Genomic DNA, 26,292 nt, shown 5'->3' with positions numbered 1-26,292 from the left:
GAGGGGGGAGGGTTATTTTCCTTTTAAAACTCATTTTCTAAGCACTCAGTCCTGAAGTTCACACTTTACAACTTCACATAAACAGACATGTAAGTCCAGGGGACTCAAACAAAAGGCTCAGACTTGACACAGGTTTGCTTTTAGTCTGGGACTGAGAAGATATCCTAGCATTTAAGTTCTCCTAAAAAACAAAGATCATTAACTTGAATTTTAATTCTTCCTTCGTCAATGGCTATAGTACAGTCCTCACTATATTTAGTTGCCTTTATCTTCTTTCATCAAAGGAACATAAATATGTAGAAGGGCCTCTCTCAATCTCAGACATTTTTATAGCATTTTAGAACTGTGATATCAGCTGCTTTGCTGATAATCCTTAAATCTGTTTTCTTGCAGCACTGTTAATGGAACAGCATCCTATTTGTATGAGAGGAGTTTGCAACAAAAGCAGGATTTACCCTCTGGGATTCACATGTTCTCATTTTTATTAAAAAGAAATCTCATTAAAATTTGCCATTGCCACAAGTGAATCAAGTTAATTAAAAAATTAGAAGAAGGGAACAAAACTTTTTTATGAGGCAACAATGGCAGCTTAAATCTGTATACCTTAAATAGCATAAATTAAAACTTATGATTTAGAAGCATTTTTCTTGGGTCTCAGGAAATGCACTGAAGTGGTGGTGTAACCTTGAGTAGTGCTGTGCCCACTAAATCCACCTCAGGGAGAGGAATGCTGCCTATTTTTACATAGAGTTTACTCAAAACTGCACACATGCTAATAATGGTCATAAAATTTTTACTTCAGATGGAGAAGCTGTTTAAATATTTACTTCCTTAAAAAAATATCAAACCCCAAACACAGCAACAATCCCAAAAGCATAATGAAATTGTTCTACTTACAAATGAAATCACATTTGGGGCATCTTTGTTTTAAAGCTTCCAGTAACTGAGGCAAGATGTGTTTGCTTTAAATTTCCTACTTATTAAGGAACATAGGTCTGACCTACTGCTGTACATGATCTTTGCAAGGATGTACGGTTGAACTAGGTGAAAGATGGCAGATGATTAGACACAGATTGGGCTCTCAATGGCTTTTCTGGTTGCTCAATCTTTGCTTCACCTGCAGCTGAGGAGCCAAAGAGATTGTAGAGAGAGGGAGAATGAAAGGACAGATGGGTGGCCAGGCCCTGCTCTGCCTGGTAAATGCGGGAGGCCAGGAAGGAGAACATTGCACAGGCAACACAGCAGCAGTTTTAGAGGAGCATCCATTGGTCCCATTGGGGTGTGAACCTCTGCAGTACTGGGGGCAAGGGTGTGAACTATTCCAGTAAGTGAAATGGAGAACGCAGCTGTGTCCCTGCGGAGGAAGGCTCAATTCCCACTCAGCAAACTCCAGCCCATCCCCAGTGGTCATCAGGGATGTGGGAGAAGACTCACTGGATTCCCAGGGAGCACAGCCCAGCATGAGGTCATGAAAAGGCTGTCTGGGAAGAGGCTATCTCCCAGGTCTGAGGGTGAACTCACACAGATATTGGGCACAGTTTCAACCCCTTAGCCACTGGTGCCTTGCTTTTTCTGTCAGTTACAGTGCTGGTTCTACCAGGACAGCCACAGCCTTGGTGCAGGACAAAATACTAACTTAGCTGAGCAATGACTTCACAGACACATCTTCATGCAGAACACAGTATTGGTTTAATTAAGCAACAAATTAGTAAACCAGATGAAAGCTATGACAGCAGTTCAAACTCTGTTCCATCATCAAGCAGCTGAATAAGCTTCCCCCTAACTTAAGTCACAGGGGAGAGAAGACATAGCAGGGGTGGAGGAAGCAGGAATAACTTCTTCCTTTGCATTCATGGAAGTGGCTGTTTGGAGTGGGGAGATGCTCTTTGCACCATGGTGAGAGGAAAGCCTCTGGTTGTGGTTTTTGACTTGGCTCTGGATTTTGCCAGCTCAAATGTCAACCCTGGTTGTTTCTACATCCTTCTTGAAACTCCTACACATCATGACCACAGTTTCATATCTTCCCACTCTGTTCTTGTAACCAAATAATTGATAGCTAGAACTTATTTCCAAAGTTTGCTGGTTTCTTCCAGTGAGGAAAAAGGCACCATGTGAGAACTCACACAGCCATAATGCAACCATGCCTCCTCCAGCTTCCTCACAGACATTCCTCCCCAGATGGTGGTCTACATTCAGTTACCTGTTGTGGCCACTGCCATGCTCAGCTATGCCTCCCATAGCTCTTTGTGCTAGACTTTCCTGCAGGCAGAGTAGATTGCTTCCAGGGTGAACCTGAACATCTTAAAAAGATGAGCACACCAAAAGGAGTTAAAAATACACACCATGCAATATATATATAGGGACTGATTTGGAAACAAGAGAAAAAAAAAAAAGCCAAGTAGGGGAGCATGCTATCTCCAGTTCTTGAAGGATGCAGAACTTCTTTCACCTATTTTTTTTTTAAACTATGCAAACTATTGTAATTATATCACTGAAAATGAGCAAATGCTGGCAGTAAGCCTTAGTACCAACTCACTTTAGGAAGCAGCAGGCTGCAGACCTCTCACTCTGCCTCTCTCTCCTATCTAGGCACTCTGAAACTTCACACATTAGGAAAACTCCCAACTACTTGGAGGAAAAAACCACATCAGGTATGAACCACCTGCTCTCGTCTCCCCTAGCATTTCTGGTTTACACTCTTATTCTATAATTTATTCATGGTCAAAACCAGGTGAAACAGACTCATGAGTGCTTCCCTTAAAGTGTACAGAGGATAAAAACCAAAATTCTGGTGGAACAGTGGTTTTCCATGTGGATGATTGCTGTTGCAGCTGCATTCATGACAAAATATGTTGCTTATATACTGCTTCTCTCAGTGCCTCCTTAGCAAGGCTGCTGCTTGAATTTGGGTGACAAGACTGGATGCTGACTTAAGTAATTTCAGCCCAACCAGCAGCAAATTTAACACAAATTAATCTTCTTTATAAATGGCAAAGAATCCTATCTGTTCCACAAGACCCAGAGAGTGCTTTAGGTGAGAAATGGCATGCTTGTAAACTTACAAAAGTATGACAAAGTGGCAGAAGGGATTCTGGTTGATTCTCAGAGCAGTCTCTGTTAATGGAGCACATCAACTCTTTCCGTTCTGACCTTGTATAAAGGCAGCAAGGTCTGGAGTTTTATGGACGGAGACAGCAAATAATAGGGGGTAGCAATTAATAGTCCTATGAACAGTCAATGAGACATGTTACTATCACTTATTAACGGATTAGGAGAGGTATATGATGTTTTTTGTAGAGAATGGATTAGGGACCATCTGTTGATCCATTTCACCCCAGGAAGTGTATGTGAGTATTTCTGATGGATGTAAAGCTGGACAGTGTGCTCAGCCTGCATTCCTTTGAGTTTGACTGCCTTTCTCCCCATGGAGACACAGTTCATCTGAGGTGTGTGACATTCCCTCCCATACTGTGCAAGTAATTTTTCATTGATGTCAGCTATCCCTTGGCTGCCTGAAGTGACAAAAGCTGCTTGTGGAAGAAAAGAGTGATGCTCAGTCCCAAGGATTAAAACTGGGTAATCCTGGACCTGAGGGGTAAACTTTCAATGCGCACAGAAGCCCAGGGAAGAATAACCTCAGCCAACATGTTACTTCCAGCCTTCTGCAGACAACCAACAGTACCAAAGCACATTTTGAGAAGAGCTAACAACTCATTTTTCTCTTTCAAAACAGACTTGAACAAGAAAGTGCTTCTTTTCTGCTAATGCCTTTCTCCTAGACCACCTCTTCGCCTCTGTCAGCCAGTTGTTCATGTCTACCCCTACACTGCTACTTCAGTGACTATCTAGTTTTAAGCAGTGTGTGTAGGAGAGTTAATTCAGAGTCAGAGACCTCAGGCAGCTTGCTCGTCATGCTAATCAGCTGTCTAAGCAATGAGTATATTAGCTTTACAGCAGCACTGACAGGTTTGACTTATATCAGAAACAATAATGCTGCCACATGAAGCTGTAGTGTGTATATGGTAAGAAATCAGTGTAGAAATGAGCAACAGAAGATAATTACCCCATTATGAAGATTCCAAGTTAATGGTTATCAGGTCAAATTAAGGTTTTATTACATATGGATTCTGACCATGATATTCTTTACCAACTGAACTAGGAAGAACAATTTGAAATTCAAGTGAACACAAACTCAGATCTGATTTCAAGGAGAATTTCCATCTGGAAAATTTGTGAAGAACTACTGACAAGTAATGGAGGTATCAAAGGCTAATAAAATTGCAAGATGGAAAATGCGTGCTTGACAATGGTGAAATTTCCAAAAGCTGAGGATTAAATCTAATAAGATTTGAAGCTGCAGATAAAAAGCCTTAAGTTTCAAGCCAAGTGAAACTGTATTTGACTAGAATCCTCTCCATCACTGCCTTATTCACCTAATCAAGCTAACTGCCAAATCTACATGTTTACAACCCCTTACTAATTCAAAGTTGTGTTGTTCACTGTTGTGCCCCAGGGATTTTCAATCACTTGTGCACTGCTGTCCCACATATTTTCCATTTAATTTCTGTTGTCAGATGTCAACCTTCAAGATTTTTTCCCCCTGAATGTTCAGCAGTGTCCCAGTTACACATCACCAGGGAAATTTCAAAAATTTTCCAGTGAGGTGTCTTAATTGACTTAAAAACATAAGGGTCATATAACACAACAGTTTCTCCTGGCTTTAGAATCTTCCTATAAACTTGATCAACCTTATTTTTTATCTATTGTTACCAGCAGATTGATCAAAAGCAGAGTGGCCCTAATGAGATGTTAGACCTCCATCCTCTCGCACCAGTTTCAGCTTCTTACATTAAATCAGTCATGCCATCTGTAGGAAAAAGACAATTAAATCAACCTGAAATCAACAGAAAACTGTTCTTGTTGGCTTCACTGTTCCTGCATAGCCCTCACTGTCTGTCAAGACTGTTGGGAAGTATTCCAGAGTATGACTTATCATGGATGCAGTTAGTCAACTCTCCTTTAGTATGGAACAGGCTTTAAAGACTACGTTGAAATTAGTATTAAATCAAGGAAACTATAAATGCTGATAACCACTTATTTGGCATATGCAAACTTTTCCAACTACATGAGTGCTCTGAAGATCAAACAAATTTGTGTGCCATGCACACATACTTTCCAATGAAAAATACTCATCTACATTTCTTCAATTAAAAAGAAGAACAACTAGTACTCAACAGCAGGCACTAAAATATTAATTGAGTTGTATACACACAGCTATATGAAGAGAGTTACATTAATATGGACACCTCTTTGCAAATCTGCTTCATGAGGTCTGCTTTATCAAGATAATGAGCTGACATGGAAGTCATATGTGTGAGAAAAAGTCAGAAGCCATTCACATTTTGTGATAATTAACCTCTAACAAGGAAATTACAGGGAACTTACTTTGAAATGAAATAACTCTCCATCTACAGGAACCTCTCCCAAACTGTCCTTGCTAAATCTTCTGAGTCTGATTCAGCCTCAAAATCCCCTTGCTTCAGTATAGAGTCTATTTTAGTTGAACTGTGGTACTGCATTTGGCCGGGGCAGAATTAACTTTCTTCACAGTGACTGGTATGGGGCTGTATTTTGTATTTGTGCTGAACACAAGGTTGATAATACAGAGATTTTTCTTTGTTATTGTTCAGCAGGGCTTACACAGAACCAAGGCCTTTTCTGCTGTTTGTTCTTGCATGCTGGTGAGGAAGTTGGGACTGCATGAGAGGCTGGGAGGAGACACAGCTGGGACAGGTGACCCCAACTGATGAAAGGGATTTCCAGACCATGTGACATCATGCTCAGGACATGAAGGTGGGGTGAAGGAGGAAGGAGGGCAGTATTTGGAGTGATGGTGTTTTTCTATGCAAGTAACTGTTATACATAATGGGGCTCTCCTCTCCTGGAGATGGCTGAACACATGCCTACCACAGGAAACAGTAAAATAATTTCTTGTTTTGTTTTGCTTGTATGTGTGGCTTTTGCTTTTTTTACTGAACAGTTTTGACCTCAACCCATGAGTTTTCCAGCTCTTACCCTTTCAATTCACTCCTCAACCCTGCTGGTGTGGGGATGAGTGAGCAACTGCCTGATTACTGGTGGAGGTTAAACCATGACACACTCAAATAAGATAACTCAAATACAACTTGAGAAAATAGCATAGATAAAAAGGGCTAACTTTTGGTTATTTCTACTTGTATATGTTCATATTTTTGCAAGATACAAGTGATGTCCTACGACTTCTATACTAAAACCAACATCTTTGAACTTAATGCACCATATTTCTTTAAACACCTCTTCAACAGATCAGAGCAATTGGTAGACAACAGACACGCTTTATGAAAGCCTAAGGTCCAAGTACAAGGTAATGTTAAGTCATTTGCTATCATGTGCCTCATGTGAAAGCTTGCCTTACCACATCTCCACTTAAACTAGAAAAAAAGCCTCATACTCCCATTCTGCTTTGATTATCACTAAATTTGGTGACAGAGCCACAGTCCAAGCTAACAAAATTAAGGACTTTGGATCTCACTCTGCCTGCTTATGTCATCCTTGAGTCTTTCACAGCAAGCCAAAAATAATTTAGGGGGCAGGTGACTACTGTCCCATGAGTCAATGCAGATGTGGCACACCACATTCTCTCCACCCATGTCAATTCAGGCTGCATGAGTAAAGCTAGCAATTAAGAGTACAAAACAATTATTCTTCCTGACATCATCCCAGCCCCAGACCATAAGAGCTTCCTTTCACCCTGCCTTTGCCTCACTGTTTTCCTCCATTTCCCAGGTTTCATCTTGTGACAGTTTTGGGGTAGAATAATTGAAGTCCAGAACAACCAAAAAGGCTGTATGTTTAAAACTATGAATACCTGTTCCACCAGGAGCCAAGGAATACCTAATTCTACCATGTCTGAATAAGCAATAAGCAGTATGCTTGATCCTCCCGTGCTGCAATAGGGAAAAAGAAAAGAAAGCTGCAAATCTTTGAAGGCTTCTTTTATCTCCTAGGACTGGCTGGTCCTGCAGGCAGGGACACAGCTGACTTTTAAAAGTATAGCCACAAAAGTAAGAGTTAACCTAGGAGGTTGCAGTTAAAGGATCTACCCCACATTTTACATCTTTCTGCTCTTCATGCATGGAGGAGTAGGTGACTGGTTACCTAGAGTTAAACCAAGACTTGTAGAAACTTCAGCCTGTCAATCACAACCATTGAAAAGGTTTTAGGGTTGAATTTTACTGGAAGCAGTATACAGAGATAAGGTAATTGTTATTTGCTAGTACTTGTGAGCTCTGTGGAGTTTACCAGTAGCAATGCTGTCTACTGAGCAATGAGCTCTATCTGCTGTCTTTATTCTCTTTTGTCTACTTGAGATTTTGGGACAGAAACTGTATCTTATAACAGGTTTAAATGCTATTTCCAATCCTAATTAAGGATGTAACAAAGAACTATTAATAATATTCAGAGCAGCATTAATCTATCCCTGCTCTTTCACTTGAATGATAACGGGAACTAGACCATCAGGGAAATAACTTAAGCACAATTTGAATTTTGAGAGAAATGGCAGAACAAGAGCTTGGGATCTGTACTGCTTGTGTCTACAGGAGAACCCAAGGAATCAGAAAAAGGTGTGACAGTGAGCCTACTTACAGTCTGATAAAGTAAAATTCACACACAGGACATCATAGGACTCACACCCTGATGCTGAGCATGTGTTTCTATGAAAGTGACTTCAACACAAACTAAAAGAGGGTAGTGTCAAACCCTTGTTTAGGCATCTTGCCTGATACAATACAGAAATGGAATACACTGTACTCCACTACCACCCTTAAAAAGCATTTTCCCATTCTCTCAATGGCAGTCAGGCTGGATCAGAAATTAACATCTTGCACCAGGTGTCATATCCCAGTGACACTTGGTTATGAAGCCTCTAATAAAAAAATCAAAATGATGAATATATAATTGCTAGTGACTAACAAAACCAAGTTGTAGTCATGATCCTCTGAAAAAAATACCATTACTTTGGTCTGTGTGGCTTCACTGTTTTGCCAGTGCAAACTAATCTGTCTGCTGGAGTAATTATCAAACTGTTTCATAGAGTGCCATAAAAGAGATTTCATTCTCCGTGAACTGTAAAGTTAACCCGAGGAATCACTGAACCTTCAGAAAGGGATGTCTTTTGTGAAAATTAACTGAACTGACTATGCTTTAAATTAAAAACAAATCAGGAACTAATTTTTCAATTCTGCAAGGAACCAAAACATGTGGAGTGACATTTGTATCTTTAAAAGTTTTCACTAAGATCGCACAATAATATCCTGAGGAAAACTAAATCAACTTTTTTCCCTCTCAACAATATCAGTTCACAGCTGAACAACAGAAGGGTGGAGGAGGAAATTCCTTTATTCTCACCTTCCAAAAAAAAGTTCCTTTTCAACAAGCTTAGTACAATGAATTTGTCATCAATTGTTTGCAGGAAACATCTCACATTTTTTCCTTCTATGCAATGAGTTTAATCACAGAAGGTTGACTTAATTTTATAAAGAAAACAAGGCAAAGGAAAGGCAAAAGCTATGATCACATAAGAAATCAGAAATCCCAAAAACCTCAGTAAAAGAATCTACACAATGCTCACAGAAGATCCAAGCAATGTATAAACACAAGACCAGAGCACCAGAAGGAAGAATAACAGCATTCCCACTTTATGCTAGGACTAACCAGACTTTGTAAATACCTTTTTAATTTTGTTTGTTTAAAGGTCTTGTGAATAACCTACTTGGTCTGCAGCAACAATACTGCAACTGAAAAGAACAAGAATTCCAGAGCAAAAATTAAACTTTTACTCTTAGTAGTTTCTTTAAGAGTTTTCTAGTTTTTCTCTTTTGAAAAGCTATTTCTGATGCAGCTTTTCCTGACAGAATCCAAGCCAATTGCTGCTCTTCCATGTAAAGCTCTGATCTTTCCTTGAAAGAATCAACAGTAACACAGTAACACACAGCTGTTTGAGAAGGTTATATTGTAGAAGGAAACAGGCATGGTTGAATTGTGCTTTTTGGCTGTTTAAAGCAACCTCTAAATAAGCTTTTGTCAAATGGCATCCTGGGGCTTTACTCCCCAAAACCAGGGCTCTGCTCCTAGTCTATCCTTTGGAAAGGGGAAGCAGCACTCTGGGAAAAGATCAGTAGTAAGACATAGCCTTCAAGGTGTCCTCCAGGCTTCCTGTTCTGGAGGAGGGTTATGCATGCCATGTATACCTCTCTGATGCTGAAAAGCGGATACAAGGGGGTATAGTCAGCAAAGTGAAAAGGCTTGCCTGTTAAATGCATTTCAGGAAGGCCTTTGTAAAATGTAGGCAATATCTTAGGAGCAAAAATATAATTCAGTCAAGCTGCCCAAGGTATAGTGTGAACCGTGAATCAGAGTGAAGGACTGTCATGGTGATAAGGGTCAAATCTTTTACTCCGTCACACCACCACATCTGTATTAACTCTCCAGCAGCTGAGGCAGCTACAGATTGCCTGGTGCACAGCTGGCAGGAGAACTTGGTTCAGATGACAAGGTTCTTCTGTATGCTTCCACCACTACTATCATACATCACACTTCTTTTAAAAGACACAGCTCTGTGTGAGAAAGGAACTGACAGTATCAGTTGAACACTCAGATCTCTTCCCTGAAGAAAATGACCCAACCTTCCTCTCAACCTATACAAATCAAAGAGTGATCAGAGCTGAGAAAAAGTTAGGATATGTACACTTTACCTCTTATTTAGGGTCTTGACACCCAGTGCCAACAAACACTTAGAAAAATCCCTCAGGTAACACCAAAAGAAGAGAGGCAAACAAGAAACAGGCTAAAGGTGGAGGGAGGACACAGGTTGCCCTGAAGAACAAAAACCCAGAAATTCAGAAGTGGATAGACATTGTAAATGCAATGCAGACTGGAAAATACAAGAGTTGCTTCTCCCACTGAACAAGGGTCTAAGCTAACACCATTACCCTGGCCAAGCTGACTTGCTTGGTCAGTCCCTTGGGCAGAGCTGCCTGTTCCAGGGCAATGATGTTACCCACCATCTCCTTCCCATCATGGAATCCCGCCCTGCCACTCAGAGGCTGTTACCTTTTAACAGCCAAACTAAAGAAACTCCTGCAACACTGTCACAGACAGCGGGAAACACCGAGAGACTAGTAACATGCTTCTATGTTATTTGTGTTAGCACATAGGAAAATCATAGGGTCTTCTCTGCAAATTCATGTCCATTTGCATTAACTGAAAGCTTGGGCCTTGGGTTTGAAGGATTTGGATTTGGAGGAGGAGTAGCTTATTTCAGAGCTTTTCAGAGAAGGTTATAAGTCTAGTATCTGAACAAGAAAAACAAAAGTCCCAGAGAAGTCATTCTTTCATACTTGTCAGGTCTTTACAACACACTCTGAATCTAAACGTTTTTGCTAGTTTTTAGCTCTGCAGCCCAGGAAATGTTTTAAAACTTTGAATATATATATTAAAAAATACAGTTAACAAGCCCAAATTTGTTATCAGTGAAGATGGTCTATAGTTATGTAAAAGAGGATTTTACATTGATTCCTGAAAACCACAGGAGAGAAAAATAATGTTTTAGTCTCTTGTGATATTTTTTCTATCATCTATGGTAAGCTCCATATCAAGCCCACATAATCAAAGTAAATATGAATTAACTAGAAAATTTCAAATATTGTTCAACAGCATGACTTAACTGATCTCCAACAACAGAATATACATACAAAATCTGTTTCTCCAAACCAATGCAAACTGTATCACCCAGAATCTAGTCCCATATATGAAATGTAGCAGAGGCTTGTTTTCATACTGCCCAGCTATTTAAAATGCCTGAAGTCCTGCCTGACTAGGAAGAACCTGAGAAATTTTGTGATCATGACCCTCTGCAGTGGAGGTCCATTGTTGCTGGAGCCCACTGCCATGTTCTTGAGGAATGAAACCGTCTAGCCACTATAAAATCTTGGCATCGTGCCTAGCAAAGTGAAAGTCTCCTGCTGTGAAACTGGGTCCCCTTTTCTTCTTTAAAAAAGTCAGGCACATTATTTCAAGTTCACATTTGCTACAATAAAAACTGCAAGTCCTTCAGCATGTCTGTTTTCATTTATTCCTCTCTCTTTTGCCTCCAAAGGAAATTATTCATTAGATCCAGCAGCTAGAAAGATAATTTAAACTGCATGATGCATTTCCCAATGCAGCTACACTCTGGCAGATGACTAATGCCAATGGGATATTGGACAAAGCACCCATGTACATGTGTGCCTTTCAACTACAGAGTCAGCCCCCATCCATAAAATACCCCTGTGTCCTGCTGCTACGATCCTACTAAACTTCCAAGTCCTCACTACTTAAGAATGCACAGCTAAAGAGCTGGTAAGAACCTGCAGAGATAACTTGGCATTTTGGTGTTCAGATGTCTAATGTTGACTCCCCCAGTCTGGACCAGCAGTTGCATCTGTGCCTGGAAGATATAAACCCTCAAAAAAGTATGAGCAGTGAACTCTGGCCTGACCTTTTACATTTTTTGCAGAAGCATCAACCTCTGCAATGAGTGGAACACTGAAGAACCAATTCTTCACGCAAAATTGAGTGGGGCTCAACCTCAGCCCAGCCCTGCTGTTCTTCAGAGGTCATGCACCGTAGCATGAGCACTGTACATGTGTCACAGGCTGACACAGAGTAAAAGAGGGCATAGGTTATACTCGTAGAAGCGCTCTAGACTTTAATTATCTCAGATCCACTGCATCTGCAGATGAACACTTCTGGCCAATGTAACTTTGCCACAGCTTTAAATGCCATCTTGCTCTCAATTTACAGATGTCCGAGATTGAGAAGCAGGACGTTTTCTATTGCCATCTGTGTAGCAGTTGTCCTCCGGGCAGTTTTCCTTATCTCCTGTTAATGGGCCCTTCCATGACTTGGGGAGATAACTCCTCCAGGAGCCAGTTCTGTTTAGCAGGTGAGCAAGGACCCACCGTATGACTCAAAAGACATCAGCCCATTGTGAGACGCTCTGCCCAGGGGGGAGGAGATGAGCATCCCCACCTAGATGTATTCTGGGATTTTTAGACAGAGAAGCAACCTTCCCACAGGTTTCCAAGAGGACAAAGCTGGGGTTTCCACTGGACCTTTTCTACAGGACCACTGCACAAACAGAAACCACATCTGTCACTCCAGGACTGCAGCCACTCCAATTTGTACTGCTGCCAACATGATGGCCAAAGGGGTGTCACGTTGTATTCTGACTTTGTCTGTGGTCTTCCTTTTTGTATCACTGCATGTATTTTGTATCTTTTCCCTTTTCCCAATAAATTGTATCTCTGACTTGGAGTCTCTCACTCGTTTTGCTTTCAAACCAGAACAACTGAATACTGGCATAAGGAACCTCATTTCTCTTTCTTTCACATTCACCACCATTTTTAATAGAAACTGAGCAGTTTATGTGACAAAAACTTATGTACTCTTTTTCTTTTTTATCTCTGGGTTTCTTACCAGTATCTAACATGATGACAGACACAATCACATGTTACCATCTGCACCTGCAGGATTCCAGTTTTATTTTTCTTTCTGCAGAAACACATCCCAAAGGCATGGGAAGGGGAATGCTTAGAAATACCATGTACATGATCCTCTGCTCCCAAGGACCTACACCCTAGGCAGCTGGTGATCAGTTGTTAATATCCCATTGGAAAAGTCCCTTTTTTGACAGTTCACTCTGCCAAGAACTTGGGGAGTTGGCTTGATTTCTCTTCAGAAAGCTTGGATAAAACAGAGTCTTGGAGCATGCGAGAGAACAGTCCTATCATCCTTTTCTTCCAGAAAAAAAGCAGGTTTCCAGCAGGACATAGTTTAATAGAAGCCCTACCCAGCTCTCCACAGCGAAGTCACATCCCTCAATCAGGCCAGCAAGATACAGCAAGATGACTTGCCAGAGGCAACAAGAACAGTAGACAAGGCGTACCCAGCATCTGAACTTCTGCATTTTCCACACATCCCACTAGAACCATAGAAGAATAAAGCAATTTTGCTGTTTAACTGTTGCTGCTATACAGATGAAATCCCTGCATAATGGAGAAGCCTGGGGAATGAATGACAGGCAGAATAGCCTAAAAACATTTTATTCAGAGCAGAAGTTCATTTGAAAATGACATCTTACAAAAAGACAAGAGCAAAGAATTTCCCCACAAGAAACATTAATTCTATTGTAGTCTCTTCTTTTCAGCACACTTCATCCTGAAAGCTAGTTTGGCTCAGTCACCAAATATTTGGAATCCAACTCTACTGCTGACCACCAGCACCCAGCCCCAAGAAATAAAAAAAAAAGTCAGTGGAATTAACTGCCACTCAAAGCTAAATTCTGGGGAGTGCTACTTATATGCTGATCTTATCACAAACTGGCTTCAGGACATCTAAATATGCCAGTAGGTGTTGTCAGCTTTCCAGTGACAGCTCCAAATGTGATTTTTTTTCCCCTAAGAGTTATCCTCCTAGAAATTTCAAAATTACCTGAGCTATCTCTAAGTTAATTAGATGGAAAAAGATTTTTCAAGAAGTTCAAGGGCTTAAAATATATCCCAAAATGCCAAAAATGTCAACTAATTAAAAGATATTTTTAATTTGAAGAGAGAACTATTCACTAGAAGTCTGTCAATACACACTCTGAGCTGCTGTGCCATGCCACTTCTGTTCTCATTAACCAAGTTGATAAGCACCTTTTATACATCAAAATTAGTATAAACCTGGGCTGTTAAAATGCTGTTAAAATGTCTCATTTTCAGAAAGTGAATGGGCACTTCTTCAGTCTATGTTGGTTCCTCTTTCAAAGTACATTTCAAATTTCAAAGAACTCCCCAGAAGTGTGGCTGCTGCTTTCCTTCCTCAGAGCTGCTGTATGACAGAGTTCAGAGGGGACTCATATGGACTTGAGAATCAGAGAGGAAGAACAAGCTTTCATTGGCAGTAATGTAAGAGGAAGCTAATATGTCTCTGTTTGACATTTTTAAATTAAACAAAGCCAGGAATTGAAACAGAAGAATGTTAGTGAAAGTACACATTATAATGTAATGATGGAAGGAAGCATTGTGGAGACTGGGAATATCAAAAGAATGCAGGACAGGCTCAGGCACCTATCAAATCAAAGAACAGCGTCTAAAGCCAGTACAGGTTCTTTTGTGCCACTCTTTAGATCTAACTAAATTATCAAAATGGTTCATTTGTTTAAGCCAGTTTCCAGTGATACACTGACCAGTGTGTTCAGTGCATCTACTGCTTTCACAACAGAAAAATGCAGAATTGTCATACATAGTTTTACCGTTGCTGTTCTAAGGGCCTTTTCCAAACTAAATGAATATATGACTCCATTATAATACTGCAAAAATGCAATCAAATGGAAAAGTCAGACCATAACTTTGGCTCAATTTCCCTTTTTAGTGATCACAACCAGCAGCAGGAACAAGGAACAATGAAGAACTGGCTCAGTCTCTGCTCTGCCAAGCTGAGCCAAGCCATGCCAGAACGGTGCTGCTGGGAACATGCCCTGGTGTGTCCTGTCTCAGCCACGCGTTGTGCACAACCTGGTGTTGAGGCCTGAATGGGTTTCAACTCTCATGGCTACTTTTCATACCAATGCACCCGGTCCTCCAGATCTTCCTTGATATTTTGGCCACAGTCATCCTCTCCTAAGTACAAGTGAGCTGTGCCAGTAAAACATGTCTTGAAAACATAGAGACAGCCAGAACATCAAACCGTGGCACAAACCACAACAGTTTGTTCACTTTGCATATACTTAAGTTTTAAAATCAGGTTAAATGACTCTATAGATTTATTGATAGTAGCTCCCACACCAGCATGCGGGTTCTCAAGAGCACTGGCAGCAAAAACCTCTTCTTGCACTCACTCTTGGGGCAGAGTAGCAGCTAATAGGGAACTCTAAAATTGGAAATAAATGACCTATTTCTGAGGAAAGCTGATAGAATAATATTTAAAGTTTGAGACTGGCTTCACACTGTCTTCCTTACAAGGCTACAGGAGCAGTGTGATACGCTCCTAATAGAACAGAATTAGAGAGACAAAAGATCTGTACAAACCAACTCACAGACTTTAACAAAAACAATCTTTACTTCTTTACTTGTGCAAGCTTTATTAATATATGTACATCTATTTAATTAGTTTGCCAGTAGAGTTTGGTGCAGGATGCTAATACAGGTGTGTACATTTCATCTGATTCCTTTTTCTGGTCTGCTATTTTTCTGAAACATGCCCTAGAAGAGCAATTAGGAAAAAAAAAAAAAAGGGAAGAAAACTTCTTAAAAGTGAAAGTTTTTCAAAGATGGGTGGATCTGGTTTCTATATTAGCAGTTTTTTTAGGGAATTCTTCTCAACTGGCACTACTAAACTTGCTCCACATTTAATGAGATACGGAAATAGGGCACTCCAAGCATGCATACAGATGGAGCTGTATTTTTCCCTGGAGTGCTGGGGAAAAAATGGCTGTTGTTAAGCTCAGCTCAAACAAAGCTGATGTCACTGTCCCAGACAATGAGGCATAAGATGTCCACTTGAATTCTTGGGTTTAATGGTTAAAAAATAACATCTCTGTTTTCAAGTATCAGTCCCTGAAAAGAACTGCTAGGAAGGAAGCTGCATATGTCCTCAGGTGCATTTGCACCCAGTCCCTGTCAACAGTCATACCTACTTAGTAACTCAGTGATTGAAGCAGTGGTGTTTGTGGGCTTGGTGGTGTTTATTTATCTGCTTGATTGGTTTTGTTTGCTTGTTTGTTCTGGGGGGTGTGTGTTTCTGTGTGTGTGTTTAAGTGAGTATAATCCTAACATGCCACCAGTTTAAAGGAATTTGAAAATTGCTATGGCTGGAGATTTTTTTTGCACTATTTTGTTGAAGTGGTCAACTTTAGTGGCTAGAAAGGGAAGAACTGAGATGCATAAAAGTCACCCTTTCCTGCCAGTACTACACCCAGTATACCCTTAAAAACTTTTCCTGATTCATGCATGAATTATACTAACAGATGTTGCATAAAGTAACACAAAAACATGTAGAATAAAGCTGGTAAAACACAGAGAACCCCCTTCTGGGGTACATATGATGATGTGAATGTACTAATTTATACACACAGTTTTCTGCTCTTTTCCCCTTTTAAATCCAGAAACATGGGATAACAGGAAAATTATGATGCCCAGAGCCCAGAATAAATCATTGTAACTAACAGATTCTGGAGAAAAAAAATCCAGAGCTTTGGAAGCATTATTTCCCCCTGGATCATGATTCATCTCTTTAGTCAATTAGATAAAGATGGAAGAAAATTTCAAAATGAACAGGATACACTGTCATGATTCAGTAGCACATACCAAATTTTTCCCTAGAGCTTGTGCATGTCTTTTAAAGCAATATTCCTAACCTTTCTAATACATGTAGATATGTTTTGGAGGAAATCTGATTTATTTTAAATACAATACTGTTTTTCTCTGTTATTAATATGGGATGAAATAAATAATTATCTGCCAGTATAATACCCAGGGAAAACTCTCACTTTCATACTACTTTCATACTACTACTACTACTACTAGTCTCACATTGAGCAATGCAACATTTGAGTCTTGTTACAATACAGTATTTTAATAACATTTCTGAGGAATTATTCTGAGGATACAGTTCTCTTTTCTTCTGGAAATCCAGTATTTTACTGTCATCAAATAAACAAAAAGTGAACTCTGACCTCTCATTAATTATAAACTTAAATTAAACAATCTATTTTTAAACTTAAGGATGGCATGATTTACAGTTATATTGGATTAATAAAGGTTATTCACCACCAAAAATAAGAATAAAAATTTGTGCTGATAACCCAGAATTTTAATATGTATCTTTTTTTTTGTTTATTGTGTCATAATACCAGAAAAGGCAAGCACTGTGAATGTTATTACTTGGGAAACAAACCTGTAGTAGCAGCTGAATTTACAGTTTCAACTTAGTGTGTTTGAGCAAAAATTATGGAAAAGCTCTTGGAAAAGATTGTCCAATGTAGAGAAGAAGAAACAAGAATTCTCTTTACAGGTAAAAAACTTCAGCACTGATGATTCACACTTGTTTTTTGGGATGGAGTGAGATACATATGTGGTCTCCTGAAGCTATTGTGTACAACTTATATTTTTTAAAGCTTTGTACACATTTCAGTACTTAATAACCATGGCTCTTAACTGATGACAGAAAATACTAGAAAGGCCTTGAGATGCCATCTTAATCAACATCTACATTCCTGCAGTCAGCTACAATGACTATGATGACAGGTTGCCATAAGGTATTTAAAAACCCCCAAAATTCCTGATGTGGCTCTATAAAAGTCTTTCCCATTTGGCATAATATGGGGATAGTTAATGTTACCATCTACAACTGGACATCTATCATTGTCAGATGGCTGAGATGGAACTCTCCCTAAGTAACTTACCCCAAGAGGAAGACTGCAAGGTTTGCTTCCTCACTGGAGCAAGAATCATTCTCCAGGTGCCTCCCCGTCAAGCTGTACTATGAGATACATTCTTAGCAGCAGAAGATTCCCAGATAGGAGAGTTCAGAATATGGACTTTGCTAATTTACTGGAGCAATGCATGCCAAAGCCTTACAGTTAGTTAAGTAGATAAGACTTTAGATTTTGGAGATGTAGAAGAAAAAGAGCACCATTTTGACATATGACTCAAAGAAAACAAATAAATTATAGCTATAACTGCATCTAGTAGCATTCATTCAGTGCTGCTGCTATATTTCAAAATTAAATTTAGTTTTATAGAACTGTACTCTAGTGGTCTAGGACAGGAATCAATTAAAGAACATTTCTCTACAGGACCAATGTAATATTTAGGTAAGCCAGCATCATCATCAATTTACAGGCCAACTGTTTTTTTCCACCATAATTTGAATGCCAAGCCTATCCGATCAACTTCAATGGACTTGGTTCTAGTGGGTCGGAGTATTGGAAAAGACTTTTCCTCAATGAATTATCTGTCCATAATTTCCTAGGGAACCTTCATGAAGTTTTCACATTGAAACAAATTTTTTAAAATCCACTTAAAAATGGGAAATATGCAATAAAAATTGTATCAAAATAACACAGAATTCAGGTTGAACTCTAGGCATCCAAGAAACAGGGCACACATGAGAACAAAGATCTGACCCTTCAGCACAGTCTGCTAGGAGAGACGGCTGCCACAGCTTTTCATTTTTTAAAGGGGGATAGGAGGAAGAAAGAGAGATTATTTTGGCAGCTTGGACAACCCTCTTTATCCCACAACCATAAATGTACTGCCCATCAGTTGAAGTCAGAACTGCCTTTGAATCAGTACAGCAGCACATCAACGAGAGAAAAATCACACTGTGAATAGTAACAATAGGGACAGTTCTAGATGTTGCTTTATGTAGCTCTTCTTGTCTTTCAATAATGGAGTATCAATAGCAGTTGCTAAATCAGCAAGAGTTTCCAGTAGCAAAAGTGAATTTTGCAGTTTAGACAAACCAGGCATGAATCAAATTATCTTATGATCAAAGTATACATCAAACTGCTCAGGATTCTGCTGGCTGTACTTTTCACACTGCAAGTCATACGATACTGTGTTCTTAACTTAGCCAAAACTCTGGCTGAAGTCAACAGGAGTTTGGAGTAATTTAAAAGGACTGCACACACCACTTCCTACAGAAGCTGCACATCCACACTGAAGGGAAATACAACCATCAGTTGCCACAAGATCTATTTTTTACTGGCACTATTACAAAATATCTATAAATATGGCTTAATTTACTTAAGAGCTCACCTGAGACTTGTACTCTTTGGACAGCTAGGAAAACTAATACAAGATCAAGGTATCAGTTCTCAAAAGCCAATATCTGTATGTAACATTTTAAATTTCTGAACATTTATTTTGGCAGAGGCTATGGCAGGGAATAAAATGGACTGGCATTCAAATATAAAATGAAGATAAATCGATAAAAAACACTCAATACTGAGTGGTCAGAAATGCTTGCTATGAATACACTTAAATGAATACAATTTCAGCTGTAACTTCTGCATTGTGCAGAGACATAAAAACTGATCAAACGACATGAAAAAACTTTCTTAGGAAAAAAAAAGTCACACACTATAACAGATACTGATATATATATACACACACACACACAACTTCTTTGGGTACCTGAGGCTGCTGAGGTCAGAAAAAAAAATTGAAATAAATTGAAATAAATCCCTGCCAGATAGGCAAAACCTCTGCAAAAGACTTACACAGCATGAATACAAATTGACATACCAGAGCTATGAGACAATGCTAGAATCAGAGAATATCATTACAACGTTGAACTGTTAATCACCACTCATAATAAAACAACGTATTTATTTCACTGGCAAAATCACAACTGGGGGAATATGCTATAGGTCTTCTAATAGCAGGCTGGTACTTGCACCTAATGGACATCCTCTGAGACCTGACAGGCAATTAATCTTAAGATAAAAACCTAACTTCAGTATGATGACTGCTTTTTAAGGCAAATGATTAATGTCATCAGGAACTCAAACACTGGTATACCCACAATAGCTGCCGGCCTGCTCACCTCAGTAATAATTCCAATAACTTTTTTGAAAGACACACCAGTGTTTCAGAAGTTTACACTGCAGTGGTCCTCAGCAGAGGCCAAATAAAAAAGAAATAAAATATTTAAAACTCATTAACTCGCTTTGCTGTTACAGAGGAATCTAAAAATAGAAATGCGCGGAAAAAAGATACAGGGGCTTTTCTGTTCAAAAAGGGGAGTCCGGGAAAATTTGAGACCGCCATGAAAAACACATACTGATTAAAAAATAATTACGTCACAGGTTTCTCAGGATCTTGCTGAACCCCCTCCACACGCCCCCTCCGTGCCCGCAGCCCGGCCCACGCACCGCGGCCGCCGCGGGGAGGGCGGCGGAGACCCCCGGCGCCCCGGGCCGCAGCCGGGGCGGGGACACCGCCCCCAGCCCGCGGACACCGAGGGGATGCGCGCACGGACCCGGCTTCGTGACGCGGCCCCCCGCTCCCGGCGGTCCGCGCCTCCCCCTTCCCACGCCGGGGGATCCCGCGGGGCTGCAGGGGGCAAGGGTAGAAATGTTCCCCTTCGGCATCCCCTCTTTCCTCCTGGCCTCTTCCCTTCCCCTCAGCGCATCTGCATTCTCCTTTCCTCTTCTCCTCTCTCCCTGCCCACGATTCCATCTTCTCTCCTCGCTTTTCCCTTGCCTCTACCGACACCCCCTTACCTCCCCCGCCTCGCCCTGGCTACCCTCCTCTCCCCTTTCCCGCCCGCAACCCGCCGAGGGCCAGCTCGCCGGAGACGCAGCCACCGCCACCTCCCTTCCCTCCGCGCTGGGAGCCGCGCTCACACACACACACACACACACACACACACACACACACACACACACACACACCCCAACACACACACACACATGGAGGCAGGCAGACGCCGCACGGACCCGCGCATCCCGGCGCTCGGAGGTACCTTATCCAAACCGCTCCCGCTCCTCCGGCTCGCAGCGTGCGCTGCCAGCTCCGCGAGCAGCGCCGGCACGTCGGGTCCGTCTTCCTCCTCCTCCTCTTCCTCCTCCTCTTCCTCCTCCCCCACTTCCCTCCCCGCCCGCCCCCTTCGCCGACGCCAAAAGAGGGGGGCAAAGCCGCCGCCCGCCTCGTCCCACTCCGCCCCGCCCCGCCTCGTCCCGCCGCGCCCGTCCCGTCCTGCGGAGCGAAGCGCTCCGTGCGGAGGCTCCGCGGCCGCCTGCGGCCCCCGCCCTGCCGCGCTCGGGTTACCCTCCTCCTGCGAGCCTCTCCTGTTACGATGCCCGCGGCGGGCGGGAGGAGAGGGAGCCGGGACCGGGGGGGCCGAGCCCCGTCGAGAAGGAAAGGAACGCGGCCCCGTTCGTGCCTCCGGGAAGCGCACAGGGCGGGAGTTTCACTCCGCCGCCAGCTCCGGGGGTTTCCAAGCCGCGGGTTTCGGGCTGTTTTCTTTTTGTTCGGTTTTGATTTTCTTTATTGGTGTGGTTTCTTTTTTCTTTTTTCTTCTTCTTCTTCTTCTTTTTTTTTTTTTTTTTAATAGGTAGTGCTGCTGTCCTGCACTTTGTTCAATGTTGCTAGAACCCAAATATGCTTGAAAGGATTCCCATTATTGTGCTATCCTTCCTGTCAAGAAGCTCTGCCTTTTATTTTTGGTTTCAATACAACCTTAATTATCCCCTCAGCTCTTGTGCTGGAGATGAGGAACAACTAACCCTTTTTTTTGAGCTGGAGAGGAGAACAATTAACTCTCTCTTAGACCTGCTCATGTGTTTGTAGATCTCCACAGTAATCTCTGTACATCATTACATTTCCTGCCTGAAGTGTAAGTAGCTCTCACCGGGACCTTTGTCCACACTGTTCTGCCCATCTTACCGTCCTTGATGCACTCCTGAGCATGACCCTGATCTAGCAGATCTAAATTAGAGTTCAAGAAATACACAGGATTTAAGATGTGATCAAACCATGGATTCATACAGTGGCACAGCAATGTTTTTCCTTCACAATACTTAATGAGGATCTTTTGAGCACAAGAGGTGATGTTTCTATGGTCTGTCATAACCCTGAGATTTTACTCATGCCACTCAGAGCCCACAATTTTAATGACTGTTTGTCTATGCGTGTTATTTTACATTCATCTGTACTGTATTTCTGATAGGAACATTCAGTCTCATAATGTCCAGGTATAATTCTTCACAATCTTTCCTCTTATTACTGCCAAATAAATGCATTTTGATGAACCCTGCTTTTTGATTCCATTCCCAGGTAAGGCATAAGTACATTGAACAGCACACATTGCAACACTTGATTCTTGCAGAACTCTACACCATCCAGCACCTCCCTCCATTGTGAGAACTGGTGATTTATTCCTGTACTTTGAATTTTATCTTCTAAACAATTACTGAGCTATACCAGGGCTTTCCCTCTTGTTTTCTCTGCTTAGTCTCCTTAAAAGCCTTTGTCAAGAACCTTTTAGACACCCAGTCTGATATGGAAATTAGATCACTCTTATCCACGTTTCTGTTGACCTTTTCAGAGACCTCCAAAAGGTTTGTTTAAGGCAGGACTTTACAGCAGCAATGTTGACTCTTCGCAGATAGATTGCAGTAAGTGTCCTTTAGTTCTAACCCGATTAGCATCTCTGAGGTTTGCAAACCTCCAGCTCTTCAGTCTGTATTGATGTTTAGTGTCACGTTTTCCACCCTCCACTCTTCAGCTGCCAGTGTTTTAAATTGGAGGTTACATGCTGCTGTTGACAATTCAGCTGATGCATTCTCTGTTGAGAGCTCAAAGACACAGATGCTCACACAGAGGCATCGTTGCTACCTGAACACTGTGTGATAATGAAAATAGTTTATAATAAAAGTCAATGGTATAAGGAAACTGAGCCATAGACGTGTAAGTGCAGACATGTAAGCTGGTGCTATTAATGTAAATAAGAAGCTATCCTAATAATCAACACAGGGCCACAGCCCTCTTTGCAAATATATGTGTCTAAAAGCATGCAAGAGTATGGTACAGACAAAACCCCACCAAGGCGTTTGACCAGGGAACTGTCTGCCATTCTTCCTACTGGCAGACACCTATTTTCTCTTTTTCAGACTTTGTTGTAAATTCTCTGGACAAAGGATGGGCTTTTTAATGAACATTTTTTACTTGCCACTAGCATGGACCACAGGAAGGAGGAAGAGCGATCAGTTCTGAACAGGGGTGTTTCATCTGCACCATCTAGGAATGTCCCCAGGAATGTCTGGAATGCAGTTACCTGGCCACAGACAGGACTCCTAGCCTTTGTCCTTCTAGGATAAGGTGCTAGAATCACAGCACATCCTCAGTCAGCCTATTTGCAGAGAGCAGACAGGGAGAAAAGGAAAGCTGCACCTGTGCATGGATATGCATTGCTGATCCTGCCCTGCAGGCATAAGAGTCTGTACTCCCACAGATCGGCATGCCATCCAAATGGCAATATGGGGATGTGGAGGAAAGAGGAAAGGAGCATGGGAGTTGTATCCTTTTTGTATGTTTCACAGGCCTGACCACCCTTTATTTGGTTTTTAGGAACTTCAGCTGCTAGAAACAGAATAAGGCAGTTAACAGAAGGGAGGAAGGGAAATAAATTAGTGGTTTTTGCTTGCAGACACCTTCAGAACCACGCAGAAGGATCTCCTACAGGCCTTAGAATCATAATTAAAATAAGCATTGTGAAGTGTCATGCTTTCTAAAGGCCCCAAGTTTTGGAGATTAGCAGTAGTGGAGAAAAATCTGTGGAAACCAATGATGTTACGTTGTCAAATGGGGAATTTCAGAGCTCCTCTTCTTGGATTCAAACACCTCTATCTTATTGTTCTAACACTTGCCTTTCCTGCTATCTGGACTCATACAAGACTGGACTGAGGCATGTGACTACAGCACAGATTTTCTTCCATTAGGTAAAGCAATATCACAAATGAGACTAATGCAGTTTGTTAATGCTCCATAATTTTTTTACAGCATTACACAGCTTTGGGTAGGGGGAAGGAGCAATTAATCTTTGCCAGAATGCAGTCTTCCCTTACTTTTAATGTAATACCTTAAAATACCTTTACCTAAATAGTGAATTGCAAGATCGGTTGGTATTGTCCTAAAAAATCTGAAAGGAGGAAGAATATAAAGATAGCTGCATTAACCAAATATTTGTCAAGAAAGATAGCTATTTTTAACACTCATGTGACACTTCCTCACTTGTCATTTCAGGCCTGTTTTATGTTCTTGTGAACTGAAAAGGTGTTATATCCAGTATCACCTCATTCCTCCTTCAATGACTGACCAATTTACATCCCAAGACTGTGCTGAACATGTTGAAAAAATTGACAAAAACAGGTCCTGAGGTTAATGTGGAGTCTTGGGGAACATCAAGGAACTTCAACTGTGTATCTGAACTTCTGCTTGTAGGAGACTGCAAAACTGAGGATGTTTTTCTACATCTGCAGCCTGTGAACATGAGGACTAGTGTCACTGAAGTCAGTGGCAACAGCAGATGCTCAACATCTCTGACAACCAGGCCATGTGCTTATGTGAGACCTTGTTATTATACAAAAAGGCTCTTATTCCTGCTCTTTTTATTTCTGCCATATAAACTGACCTAGTTTGCAATCTGCATCTGCACAGATGTGTACTCTTCCATGGACAGAAAGAGGATGGAACCATTGCCAACAAAGAGTGCCTGGAGTTAGAAAGGGGAAGAGACAGGGCGGCTCAGGATGGGGAGATAAAGAGAAGGAAATGAAAGACAAAAATGTTTGGAGGAGAGGAGAGAGAAAGAGGGAGAGAAAAGAGTGAAGCTGTATCAGTTTCTGCTGCTCTTCCTTTATTCAGGAGACAGAGGAGTTACTCTGCTTTTGGACCTTGTCAATATAGGAGAGCCTGGTTTCAGTGAGGCAGATTTTTTTATTGTTATGCAGTGAACCTTCAAATGGAGAATAATTCAAAGAGGATACCTCTTCCTATTATAAATTTTTTCAGGCTGCTCTTTACAGCCCAGCACACTATTTGTGTTCTCTATGAGCTCTAAAAGATGCTGAGAGCAATCCAGAACAAAGAAAGGAAGGAAAATACTGTGGTAATGATGCTGAATATGCCAGTAATTTTTATAATGTTTATTAAACAAAATTCAGTCCTGAAAGGTGATGTTTGCTATGGTAGCCTCCACACTGAATTCTACTGAATATGAAAAATGAACTTTGCTTGGGATGCAGATTTTTAAGTGTCTTAGACTAGCTGTCAGAAATTTTGTGATTAGATTAATTTTCCTTTTCTTGTGGTTCTGGTTATTTCTCTGCAGAAGAGCATGGAGATGAGCTGGATGAGGGAACGCACCAATTTGTAATGATGTGTGTGAGATGAAAATGGTACTTCAGTGTATTCTCTGTGCATTTATAAAGCTAATGAATGCAGAGATCCAACAGGCAGTTAGCAGAAGAGCTGTAGGAAGTTTAGGGGTCACATTCATAAATGCTTTATATTCAGTGCAGGGATTAAATGTTGTGAATTACAGAGGCAGGGAGCTGCTGATAGAGAACTGACTGGAGATCCCTGTTCTATTTCTGTCATTGCTGTTGACTTGTGGTGTAAGTGAAAGCAAATGGCTTTCCCTTATTTGTCTGTATGGGTTGATGAGATTTAGGATAGGGACTGCTGGTTAGTGGGAGCTGGCAAAATGTAATAGGACTTCAGCTGTGGTTAGGGAGTTCAAATAGAAGAAGTTCATACTTAGAATGAACTTAAAAATTCCTTTCTGAAGTTATTCACCTGATTAACAGGCTCATTTACACATATCTATTATGTAGTGGAATAGCTTGGCAAGATCTCTATCAGTCACTCACTAAATGAGTAATCTCATTGGTTTAAATGTGACTCCTTGAGTGAGCAATGTTTTGGTATTGGCTCCATAAACTCTCTGAGTCACCATCAGCATACAAACTATGTGTGCAACCCTGCAAGCATTACCACACAATTGTGTTTTACTGCAAGCAACTCTGTCACAGGAATAATACCATACCCAGCAGTAACTGTTTCTGTCACCTACACCCACATTAAACAGTTACCCTGTTCTGCAATTGAAAACCAGCCAAGCTTCACTGGATCATGTTCTCTTCAATGCACGGGAATTGTTAGTTTCCCTTCACAAGAAATCCAAATAAACATTCGATACCTCTAGCATTGTAAGAAGAAAATCTATTTTATTGCAGCTTTCAGGAATGCCACTGCATAACCAACTCATGGATCTTCCCTCCTTGAGGAAAATGCAGTCATTGCAAACCTAATGGATGAAACCTGGAGCTGTAAAGTTTCATTTAAAGTTCTTTACAGTCTTGTTCCAGCTAGTGTTGCTGCTTTGATTCCTTCTGCCTTATCTTATCTTTGTCTCATTGTACTCTTGCCCACAATAGCCCCTGTTTCCCCTATTGTGACTTCCCCTTTGTGACTCCTTTCAGTCTGCTCCTTTTCCTAAGGGTAGGAAAAAAATTCCATTCAGTAGTATCCCTCTTTTATTCTACAAACCCCTCTTTCAACTCAGCTTCATTAATAACACCAATACAAGGCAGGCCTCAGAGATGTTTTGCCATGTCCAGCTTGCCTGATTGAGCCATATCATCCTCAGTCCAGTCAG

At 41.1% G+C, this 26,292-nt stretch overlaps 1 protein-coding gene across 16 annotated transcripts in view; it reads right to left on the bottom strand.

Annotated features, from left to right (window-relative positions):
• Positions 1-26,292, bottom strand: part of PALM2AKAP2 (PALM2 and AKAP2 fusion) — a 280,598-nt gene that overhangs the window by 77,676 nt on the left and 176,630 nt on the right. The window contains exon 1 of one of the 16 annotated variants that reach the window (XM_077790219.2): positions 20,596-20,695. The exons of the other annotated variants lie outside the window; for them this stretch is intronic. The gene's annotated coding sequence lies outside the window, so the exon portion shown is untranslated. Of the gene's footprint in view, positions 1-20,595; positions 20,696-26,292 lie in introns of those variants that run through there. 16 annotated transcript variants of the gene reach the window in all.

This window comes from Lonchura striata, chromosome Z (genome assembly GCF_050655825.1).
Source record: "Lonchura striata isolate lonStrDom1 chromosome Z, ASM5065582v1, whole genome shotgun sequence".
Taxonomy (NCBI): Eukaryota; Metazoa; Chordata; class Aves; order Passeriformes; family Estrildidae; genus Lonchura; species Lonchura striata.
Note: the sequence above shows the minus strand (reverse complement) of the source record. Positions and strands in the feature narration are given on the sequence as shown.